This window comes from Mesoplodon mirus (assembly GCF_964341445.2).
Source record: "Mesoplodon mirus genome assembly, chromosome: 17".
In the NCBI taxonomy this organism is placed as follows: Eukaryota; Metazoa; Chordata; class Mammalia; order Artiodactyla; family Ziphiidae; genus Mesoplodon; species Mesoplodon mirus.
The window spans coordinates 44362946-44375835 of NC_138993.1; positions in this window are offsets into that span (position 1 = coordinate 44362946).

Here is a 12890-nt window from a genome sequence, read left to right on the forward strand (position 1 = left end):
GGGGAACTAAGATCCTGCAAGCCACATGGTGCAGCTAAAAAAGAAAGAAAAGAGGGGGCTTCCCTGGTGGCACAGTGGTTGGGAAACTGCCTGCTAATGCAGGGGACATGGGTTCGAGCCCTGATCTGGGAAGATTCCACATGCCACGGAGCAGCTAGGCCCGTGAGCCACAACTACTGAGCCTGAGCGTCTGGAGCCTGTGCTCCACAACAAGAGAGGCTGCGATAGTGAGAGGCCCACGCTCCACGATGAAGAGTGGCCCCTGCTTGCCACAACTAGAGAAAGCCCTCACACAGAAACGAAGACCCAATACAGCAAAAATAAATAAATTAATAAACTCCTACCCCCAACATCTTCTTAAAAAAAAAAGAAAGAAAAGAAAAGAAGAATACATTTTATCTTAAAATTCCATTACCTGATGTATGCTAGAATCTTAAAAACTTTATATATAACATATTATTAATTTACACATCTAGTTGTTTTAACTTTGGTGTAACCATATTTCATAGTGTTAAGATAGGATGACGTACAACTGCTTTCTTAACTGAGGTACTTTATTAACCAGCTTGGAACCTACTGACTATTTTTCCTAATTGTTTCACTTTCTTTAGGTAAATCATTATGAACAAGCTCAATTTTGCTTATTCTAACATTATCAAAGAAATTTGTATCATTTATACATGTATTATACATTAATCCTGCAACAGTTGCATTCCTTCAAGGTTTTTCCTTATCCTTAAATGTACTTTCTTCCTCCTGCTTGCATTTGTTCTCTTTCTATTCCTTTTTCTTTCCTTCATTCTGTAGTTTTCTGGGTCTTTTTAAAATGTCAGGCTTTTCTAGAAAGTTCAAATCCTTTTTTAAATGAAAAGGTTTCATGAAGCTTCCATAGTAAAAACATAAATAAATAAATAAGAGAGAAATTCTCAGGAGCTACTTAAGATATAATTGGTTTAGTTTAATGTTTTGGAGTGCAACAACAGGTTTACAATATACATTTTATTCCATTTGGCTCAAAAAGTGTATCAGTGTTACCTTTTATTCTTTTCTCCTTGTATTCTTATTTAATTACCAATCAGTGTTCATTTGTGAAGCCAGCAGTAAATATATGTTAAATATTTATGACTCTGTTGAAGAGAACTTAGTCCTTATTTATGCTCCTAAGGTCTGAGATTCAATTTATGGTTCTATCACAAAATGAATCATCAACTAGGAGAGCTCATTTGCCAAAATTAGTGCTTACCAGATAAGGAAATACACAATAAAAAGACAGCACATTACTCGGACATGCTATTTATCTTTATTTTTAAACTTCTCTTTCTGGTAATGATTTTCTTTATTATTTCATACATTTCTAGCTGCCAAGAATCATCCTCTCTCATCTTGCATCATTTATTGAAATATTTCAGTTACACATTTGAAAGTTTTTTAAAGTACTTGTATCATTTCTCCATGTGTCATTCTGTATGTCTTCCATGTCCCCACCACTGTTAGATAGCATGAAGTATGATAAAAATAAAGCATAGGTTTTCCATTAGGGGAATCTTATTCAAGTGAGAATCAGAGCATTTTCAATGCCTATAAAATATATTCAATGTTGATTTCAAAAACTTAATTAAATGAAAACTTTATTTGTAAGTATGATAATCATTTCTGAATGGATATTTGTCAAAATAGTTAGAATGAGTTGTTAATACTAGAATAATAATCATTTTTATTTAAGTAAATGTTTAAAGTTTACCTGAATTTTAAGAAGAGGTGAAGAAAAGTAGACACCTACATTTGGAGGTTAGAGTTAATGCTCCCTTTGTTAGCACAATTTTCTGTATGCAGTTATTTACTTACTCTTTTATTTCAGGTTGGATTCTCTAGATACATTTTCAAAAGTTCGTATTATTTCCCATTAAATCTTAGGCAAAAATGTTTTCACTTTTTGAAGCCCAAGTGGTTTGGTAAATGATCCATAAATTATTAAGTTCTATTCAGGAGTATATTGTATCACATAAAATAAAACTAATAATGTGGATAATACAGGAAAAAGTGATTTTTCAATAGTTTTTATGAACACATGAAATAAAAGTTTTATATTAATTGAACAGGAAAAAATCTTTCTTTCTGTAACACAGTCATAAAAACTAATTAATGCATGCAGTGAATGGAGTTGAAGCCAATATTTGTGAGAGTTTAGTATTCACAGTAAACAATTTTATTTCTCTTATTCTTTTTTTACTACAACAGGGACTTCCCTAGGATCTTTCTTTTTCATGTACAATGTACTGAGTATGATATGAAATAGAAGTACTATTTGATTATTTTAACTGTTACACTTTCCTAAAAATGTCTTCATTTGTGATAATCTGCCAATATTTTTTAGTAAGTTAAATCTATTTATCATCATTTGATCACATGTTTGTTATGTTTAATTTCATGGGAATAATTGTATATATGGGATATATATTGTTTACATCTTATTCTCTTGCATATAGTACCACAAATGAGAGGAAGAATAAGATCAATTTATTTTAAGCTGCAAAAAGGGCACTGCATTAAATCACAGTTTTATATATTTTTTCAAATCAAAGGTGTATAAAAATAATTTTTACATTTGAAAAATAATTTTTAAGGTTAAATGTTTATTGATGATTCAGGGTTGAGTTAGCTATCATTTATTGAATTCTTACCAGAGGCCAGACACTATGCTCTATGTGGTGTTAGATAATTAGTGCCTTTGACAGGGCAAGTACATACTATTATGCTCACTTTACATACAGTATACTAGGGTTGGAAATGTTATTTTCTTGGGTTCTCAATGTCACAAGACAAGATTTACACTCAAGGGGTTCAAAAGTCATGCTGCGTTGTAGCCTGTGCTTCTGCAAACTTGAGTAAAGCTGAAATTTCCCAACCATGTTGTAAATTACTTGAACTTAGCTATGTAGTTAAATTCTTTCATTTTAATCAAATCCCAATTCTGACTCTTTAGGTATTTATTTGAGTCCTGATCACTTAATTCTCACTCACATCAAAGGATCAAGAATTATTTTTACCATGTTATTTTATTCTGTACGGTTACATAGGGAATTTTAAATTTCAATTGTCATGCGTATCATAGTACCTTTTACACATGATTTATAATAGCTGAGAAAACAACAATTCAATTAATATCTCATGTCACAATTCATATAATTTGTAAAACAATTCTCACGTGTCTAATATGTCACATTAAAATGAAGGCTTGGGCTTCCCTGGTGGCGCAGTGGTTGAGAATCTGCCTGCTAATGCAGGGGACAGGGGTTTGAGCTCTGGTCCAGGAAGATCCCACATGACATGGAGTGGCTAGGCCCGTAAGCCATGGCTGCTGAGCCTGCACAGCCGGAGACTGTGATCCTCAGTGAGAGAGGCCACAGCAGTGAGAGGCCCGAGTACAGCAAAAAATAAATAAATAAAAAATAAAAAATTAATGAAGGCTTATATAGATTTCTATGATGACGGCAGTTTAATTTATCCGGTGCCTGTAAGTCAAGTAGGCATGATTTCCAGAGAATAAATAAGGGACGGAAGGAGATAACTAGAATGTTGCTGTCTGTCTTTCTTCCACATAAAACAAGAATCTGGTATCCTGCTTGGGGAATTCCTGGGGCAGGTATTTTAACAACATATCTTAGAAGAGTTTGGCTTATTCTGATCTCCGATCCAAGAAAGGTAAATGGAAACATATATTCAAGTCCCCTTGAACCTCAAAGACCAAAACAAATACCCCAAACAGATGAGGAGAAATTTAAGAGATTGGTGAGTAAGTACACCTTCTCCTGTATCTTCATAAAGAACTGACAACTTTCCTGCTGAAATAAATGAACAGTGGGCTTAGACTACATCTGAAGTGTTTTCTGGGTCCCCTACTAGGTGATCCTGAACTCCTATGAATTCACATCAAGTAATACACTCCTGATCCTGGTAATATAGATAATTTTAAAAAGGAAAAAAATCCCCCCTAAAAATGTGTACAATTGAAGAAAAGTTAGCATAAATATTATTTTAAATAAATAAGTGAAGTTTTTAAAAAAGTAACTATCATGGGCTGGTAGTAAACATGGGACTGAAAAACATAGTCATAAGCAACTTATCAGAAACCAGATTGGCTCTGACTTTATTTAGAGGACCTGAAGTTGTAAGGTCCTGAATAACTAAGTACCATAATATTATTCACAAGCAACATGTTAAAATATTGATTGCCCTATTGAATAAATAATTGTTTATAAGGTACACATCTAAAATATAAGACAAAAACATTGTAGAAAGGTAAAAAATGTCAAAAGCAAATAAAGTTATGGTAACATAGATATATATTTTCACAAATTGAAATATAGCTATTTCAACACACACATATATGTAAATTGAATTGCATGAGGGATTTACAAAGGATAAAACTACCCAAATAGTCATAAGTCATAGGAAGACATGCTCAAGCTCACTAGTAATCAGAAAATTCCCAATTGAAATTCATAAGCAATAACACTTTACACATATCAGACTTGCAAAAATTAGTCTGGAAACAAGAATTGCTGTCAATGAGATGGAACAGTAGGCATTCTCACACACTGCTGGTCAGAGTATATTTTGGTATAACTACTTTATAGTGCAATTTGACCAGTGATATCTAATAAAGTTGAAATTGTCCATATTCTATAATCCAGCAGTTGCCCTTTTAGGTATAATCTCCTGGTGAATCTCTCATTGATGCATCTAAGGAAACATTTAGAAAATGTTCATTACAAGTACACTTATATTAGCATACACGGGAAGCAATTTAAATTTGTACAGTATTATGGTGAAAAGTTTGAAATTACTGAAAGTGGAATAACATGCATTAACATATATAAATCTCAGCTTCCAAAAAACGTTTGGCAATGATGTGTACAGTGTGATAATGCACCCAGATTTGTAAATACACACACACGATAAAAAAAATAAGCCAAACAAGACCGTATACTGTATATGATCAGTAGTTGTTTAATAAAATTATTCCACAACATATATAAATGATAAACATCAAATTTAGAAATGTTTTTACCTGTGCTTTAAGACAAAAGATGAGGCTTAGACTGGGAACAATTACACATGGTAGAATATTCTATTTTTAAAAAGAAAACCAAGATCTGAAATAAACATGACAAACACTTGAGACTGTGTAATTTTGATGCAGTCATTGTATTCGACTTTATAATTTTCAATATACTTTAATATGTTCATAAAGTAAATCATAACATTACAATCAGATCCTGTAGCTAGAGAGTTCAAGAAGAATAAATATTAGAAGAGATCTCTAAGAAAATGGAGTCCCTGGTGCCTTCTCCAGGGGAGAACTTGAACAAATGAAGAAAAAAGCACTCATAATATTTAAGTCCAGTGCACTAAAATGGTTCACTAGTAAGACTTAAATTAGTGGGCTGGAGAAAAATGTGGTAAAAATATTTAGAGTCATGGAATAAATGAAAACCGTGACATTTGAAAAGGTAAGTGATAAACCCAAAGGCTTAACACACACACACACACACACACACACACACACATATGTAAGCAATTCCATTAGTAGACAAGGAAATAGATTACAAAGAGACAAATACTCTGCAAATAATAGAAGAAGATGAGATGCCCTGGAGCTGAAGAAAGACTTGAGTCTGCAGGTTGAAAGTGTTCATCTCATGCTAGAAGAAAATGATGAGAAAAAGACACAAATCTTCGCAGATCTTAGTAAAATTCTGACCTGGAAAAAATTTAAAGTATAAAATCTCTTACTGTTGTGGGAGAGTCAAGATAAAGTGCCTTATACATTGCTGATGGCTAGGTAACGTGTGGCATTTCTACAAGGCAATCTGTCAAGGTCACTTAAAAATAAGACACACATACCTATCTTCTTTCCCAGCAGTCTTGCACTTGGGAATTTATCACAAAGAATTAAAAATATACAAATATCTAAGGATGTAAATCAAATGTATTCATTGCAACACTATTTCTTTGGGATCCCAGTAAATCCATCTATAGAGGAAAGATTGAAACTGTACAGTACATCTACCCAATGGGATATTATGCAACCATTAAAAAGAATTAGTAGAAATATACCAGTTAACTTCAATGGATTTTTTATGATATATTATTAAGCTGGAAAAAAATAAGATAATAATTTTGTGCCATGTATATTTCATATATAGAATGCAATTAATGATCAATAACATTCTACTTTAATATATATGCATGTGACTATGTTTATGTCAATATATGTTTAAAGCTATTACAAAAATGTATACATACAAAATACCCATATATGAAAAATGACTAAAAAGTGGAAGGAGGGTACACTTAATGCTAATGTGGGTTGTAATGCATTTTGAGAACAAAAAATGTTGAATAAATGGCAATTACAGAGGGAAAAAGTGATTTTAGAAAGAAAATATGCATGATATGATACTTACAATGTATAATTGTATATGTGTGTATAAATCCAGAAATATTATGTAAATAATATAAATAATAGTTAATATTTATACAACTATGTGTCTAAATGAATGAATCTGAGGAAAATAAATTTAGATATAAATCTATTGCCTCTAAAGTGTATTGACCAAAGCAGATTGTATAAATAGTGTTTTTTTCTCAATAAAACGAGAAACAAAAAAATAACAAATACCCAACTGATGAATTTCATGATTGTATATATTTGCATTAGCAAGGATGCACTCAGGCTAAAAACATGAGTTACTGCTAGGTAAGATAAGTTGGACCAGAGATGAGTGGTTAGCTCTGTCATTATTCAACTTGTTACTAGGTTGTCAAGTATTGAAATAACAATTTAGCACTTTTATAATTTGAAAAACCTTATATAAAATAATTAAAATTACTCAACAAATCATTTGAAGAGCTTTAACCTAAACGTTATCAAATTCCATTGCAAAAAATGAGTTTATACTTAATTCTATTTAATTCAATAAAAATATGGATATTACAGGTGCAGAATCCTGGGAGGCCCTAGGGCACAATGATTCCATATTCAAGTTTTAGAGTTAAAGAGGCTGGAGTCAAAACCTGCCTTGGCACATACTTCCCGTCTAATCTGGGAAAATTACCTAAAAGTCATGCACCAGTTCTCTTGTCTACAAAGTGCAAATAATAGTAGGAAAAATGGGGATAATAATAGATAACTAAATTTCTGAAAATAACACACATGAAGCTCTCAAACAGCCTGACATACATTAAATTCCAAATATAGGTTAATTATTATAATTAAGAAGGAAAAATCTGCTGTGGGAATTTAAAAAATGGATAACTAAAACAAACTCAGTGAATAGTACATGTGTGCTACAAAGATTTACAAATGTCCTCTCTAGGATTTTCACGACAGTTTTGCCGCCTCAAATGTATGTGTCATTAATTCCATTTCATAAGAAAAAAATACAGAAAGACTGAGTGATTTAGCCATTGTCAAGCAGATTATCTACCTGAAAATTTAGATTTTCCAATTCTTGGCCCAGTGACCATGCACTTGGGACACTTTTAAAACCCTTTTAAGAAGTTACATTAACTGATATATTTTGAATATATATTATAATGTGTCTTCTACACATCTAAATAAGGCAGTTTAAAAAATAAATTTGGACCTTAATTTCAAAAATTCATGGTATGAATAGTTTAAAATGAATTATACATTTATAGTTTATCCTTTGCTCATATAGTTAGCAGTTTTATACCTATAATTTTTATTGAATGATTTTATTGATTTTTTATATTTATAATATTCATAAATATACATTATCTTCAAATATTGGCTGTAATAGTAACTTGGCAAAGCAGTTTGGTAACAATTGGGAAAGTAAATATATATTTGGCTTTGTTCATGGTTTTATCTTATCTAGATAAGACAAATACAATCTGATTTAATACTTATTCTTGTATAAATCTACTATGGTTATACGGAAGAGGTCGGGGTCTTTTCTGATGCCCCTAGCTGCCCTTCTGTGGTTGTTCTGGCTCTCTTGTGTCTTAATCCCCACAGCACTTAAACGTCTGATATAGATTCTACCTCTGTTAGAATCTAATTATAAACTGACTTGTGGGTTTTTATAATTGTATGTAAAGTATTTTATCTTCTTAATTAGATAGTAAAATCATTAAAATCAGGAATTATTTCTTTTACTTCCTTTAGATCTCCCTAGTTTGGAACACATAATATGACAGAATAGTTTTTATTTTATGACTTAACCAGGAAAGAATCATCCGTTAGAAGCATACATTCTAATTAAATACGAAACTAGTGCTGGTATTATAACTACGTCTAGAAAATGTCCTCTTTTTTTCCTTGCATTTAGACAAAGAAACTACTAAATATTCAGGAAATAGTTTTAGGGTTTTTAAATCAAGTGCAGTTAACATAAAGATATTGGAAAAACTAGGAGTTCACAATATGCCTCAGTTTCAAAATACTAGGAAGAAAAAAAGAGATTCTTAGACTTAAAATTAAATACATATGGACTTTGGGGGTGTGTATCAATTTCCTATTTGATTTGCAGTCACTAAAAATAAGGACTTTATCTAAATCTAAGGAAAAATATTACACTTCGACCTCTCTCCACTCTTTTCTTACACCAGCTAGCCTGGCATAATTAGAGGCACAAATTCAGCATGAATAGCTAAGCTGAAACTGCCTTTATCATGAGCGTTTTTGGTGACACTATGATTAGTATAGTTTACCGATCTCATGAGCAAAATAGCTCTGAAATTATTTATAAATGGATTTTTTTTAGAAAATCCCTGTCTATATATGCATCTGGACATACGTGGGAGTCAGGGGACTGCATCATGGAGTCCTACTGATGTTGAGTGGCACTGTATGGTCTGTTATTTTGTCACTCTCTTTCTCAAAATGGGGAGCTTTGCCCCACCCAATCTTAATCTTGAAAAAAATAAATATAATATAAGAATAGTAGCTGACATGATTTAGTATTTGCCATTTTCAAAATGCCTTGTATGTGTTAAATGAACTAGCCATGTTTCTATCCCTCTACTTGTATACTAGGTCTCATCATTTAGAATATCTCTCAAGTAAGAGTCCCTTCTGTTTCTACATTGATATCATCAATCTTTCTTTCTCTAATACATCATCACATGAGAATATGAATATGTTAGCTTTCTCTTCAAAAGTATTGTTTTCTTGAGCCCATTAACCTCTATATCTATGGGCACATTTCTCTCCTACCCTTGACAACAAAATGCCTTAACAAGATATAGATAGATGGTAGATGATAGATAGATAGATAGATAGATAGACCACAAGTCTCCCTTTTTCTCTTTTTGCTCGAATGCTTTTCATTTTATCTTTAAAAATAATGGACAAGTTTCTTTTCTTAACTAAACTCTCATCAGCATTATACATGTTTGTTCACATCCTTATCCTTGATGCATATTTTTCACTTGACTTCAGGGACACTGCTGTCTACTGGTTTGCCTCCTGCCCATCTGTTTGCTTCTTCTCAGTGTCTTTTGTTAGTTCCTCCTCCTCATCTTTCAGATCAATAAATGTTAGTGAACCCCAAGGCTCTTCTCATTTTACACTCATTCTTTAATTATTTTGTGATCTCTTCCAGACTTGTGGCTTTAATAACACATATAAGCTCTCAATATTATTCCCAGATCAGGTCTTTCTTAAAATCTGGGCTGATTCTCTATGGATTTGATAACCAACAACAAAAAGATGGAAAGGAAGATGTGATAGTGGAAGAGTGAACTGCATTTGCTGCCTCAGGCCTCTGTTTATCTCTACCAGCCCTGTCTCATCACTCTTACACTTGTCCACCCCCATTCTGGATGTCTTTAAGAGTACAATTCAGAACCTTTGCAAAGGCTATTCCTTTCCATATAATGTTCTCTGTCCTCTACCACCATTAATCCATACCTGGGTCTTTCAGGTCACTTCCACTAGGCCTTTAAAAAAAGCTTTCTCTGATCGCACTAAATAGTTCTATGTTAGTCTGTCATTATAGCAATATCATTTCATCATTGTATCACAATGTGTTTTCATACATTTATATATTTCCTTATTTGATTTGTTTTTCTACCTCAGTAGGGTAAAAGTTCAGGGAGATCAGAACACATGACAGCTTTATTTACCAAGTACACCCAGTTCTTGGAACAGTAAATGGTTAGAAAGTATTTGTTTACTTTCTGAATAAACATGAACATAGAGACACGGATAAAATAGTGTTTTTAGGTATTTAAAAAAAAAAAAAACAGGGCTTCCCTGGTGGCGCAGTGGTTGAGAGTCCACCTGCCAATGCAGGAGACATGGATTCACGCCTCGGTCTGGGAAGATCCCACATGCCGCGGAGTGGTTGGGCCCGTGAGTCATGGCTGCTGAGCCTGAGCATCCAGAGCTTTTGCTCCACAATGGGAGAGGCCACAACAGTGAGAGGCCTGCATACTGCAAACAAACAAACAAAACAAAACAAAACAAAAAACAGAAGAGAGCCTAAATGAGGTAATAGGAAACAAAGAGAATGTGGTGTTATGGAAACTAAAAGAAAAGTTTTATGAGAGACCAAGGTGTCAAAAGTGACAAATGTTGCATAGGTAAGGAAATGCAAAAATTGAAATGTCCAAAGGCTATGATGGCAATAAAAGTGCCACTTTCAAGGCAGTACTTTCAGTTTTTATATTCCAGGGTGTCAAGAAGTTAATGAAAGATACTGAAATGTAGAAAGAATTTGACTATACACAACTCTTCAATTTTTTTTTTGTTTTTTATGTTTTTGCTTTTATTGTTGTTTTTTGACACATGAAAATGAGGAGAAAACTAGAGCAGACAGAGCAATAGCTGGAAAGGGATGTGTTGATCACAACAGGTTTTGTTCTGTTTAATTGTTTTAAGGTAATATGTACTAACACCATTATTATTCTGAGCTTGATTTATTCCCATCTGGGTAGAATTGTAACCAGCCAGGGAGAAGAAGAAAGCAATTCCATAATAACTGATATTTAATTTTATTACACAGGCATATTTCAAATAATAGCATGATTATAAAATATTTTAGGTAGAATATCATATTTCAAATACTTACATTCTGCCAGAAAATTGTATATAGAAGTTTATTTAAGCCTCTAGTTTATAACAGGTCTTTAGAAAATAGTTTTCAGTTATGTTAGTTATTATCAATATTTGGTTTTAATACTAATTTGGAAAATTTAAAGTATTATCCCTACTTATCTTTCAACAATGTCCAAAAGGGTTCTTCTAATTTCTTATCCTAAAATATGTGACATGAGAAATGAGGTTTGCTAACTCTCAAATCCAGAATCACAAAACAAAATATAGATAGAGGTTTAGGGTTGAGAGACAACAGTTTACTAACTGGCACAATTGCACGTTTGATTTTTTTTCTTATCTTATTGCATTAACTAAAGTCTCCAGAACAATATTAAATAGAAAATATCATAGCTAATCTAAGTAGTTCTTGTGCAGAGGGGCATATTTTTCAATATTTCACAATTATATATGATGTTTACTCTAGGTTTTAAGTAGATATCTTTTATCTGCTTCTTTCTGCTTCTACTTTGTAAAATTATTTTTTATTAAACCATATTTTGTGCAGACTTTATTAGTTTACTTTTGTATTTCATAAAAAATGTATGTTTTACTTTTCTCCAAATTTTGTTGAAGTAGTGAACTACATGGAATTTCATATATTAATCAAAATGTACATTGCAGAAATAAATACAAGTTGATTGTGAGGCATTATATTTATGTATTACTGGATTTAATTTGCTAATATTTTGTTTAAATATTTACATTTATATTCATGAGAATGACTAGCTGGAAATTTCCTTTTTTTAAAAAATAATGTCTTTTCAGGTTTTGAGATCCATTTATGCTAACCCCATAAAACAATTTAAGAAAATATCTTTCTTTATTCTCTTAAGAAAATGTGTGCAGAAAGGTGTTATTTCTTCCTTAAATTATTAGACTAATTCAAAAGTCAAGACATCTAGAAAGTGAATTTTATTAGTGGGAAGTTTTTATTCATGGTCCAATTTTTTTCATCCAGTTTTATTGCGATATACTACAGCCCTTTATATATTTAAGGTGTAAACCATAATGATTTAACTTACATATATCATGGGTTCAATTTTTAATAAGTACATGTTCAATTCTAAAAATTTTATATGCATGTTGGGTTTGTATATTTTAAAGAATTTATAAATTTCATAAAGTTATTAGGCTTATTAGTACAAAGTTTTTATACTGTCCTGTTATTTTTTTCTTAATGGTTCGTTTTGTTAGTAATGTTCCTTTTTCACTCCTGATATTGATTATTTTTACTTCCTCTTTTTTTTTCTTCCTTGATAGTCTTTTTTGAGGATTTTATCAATTTTATTAATTTCTTTCTAAGAATCAACTTTTGTTTTCTGGATTCTGTTTTTTTGTTCCCAATTGATTATTTAACTCATGCTGTTATTATCATTATTATTGTTCTTACTTTTCTTTCTTTGGATTTAACTCTTCATTTTTGTGATAAATTGAGTTGTATACTTAGATTATTACCTTTTCAACCTTTCTTATTTCTAATGTTATAAGGACTATAAATTTTCCTACAAGCACTGCTTTATCAGTTTCCATGAATTTTGGTGTACCATATTAGACTATCACAGAATCTAAAATATTTTGTAATTTCCATTGTGGTTATTTATTTGTATGATGCATTTTTAGAGGATTGATTAATTTTCAACATTTTTATCTTAGTTCCACTCTGATCAGATAATATCCTGGGGCTGATTTGAAGGGATGTTTTATTCCTTGTAAGAGTCATTCTTTTGTCCTTCTTATTACTATTTGGCAGCATTCCAAA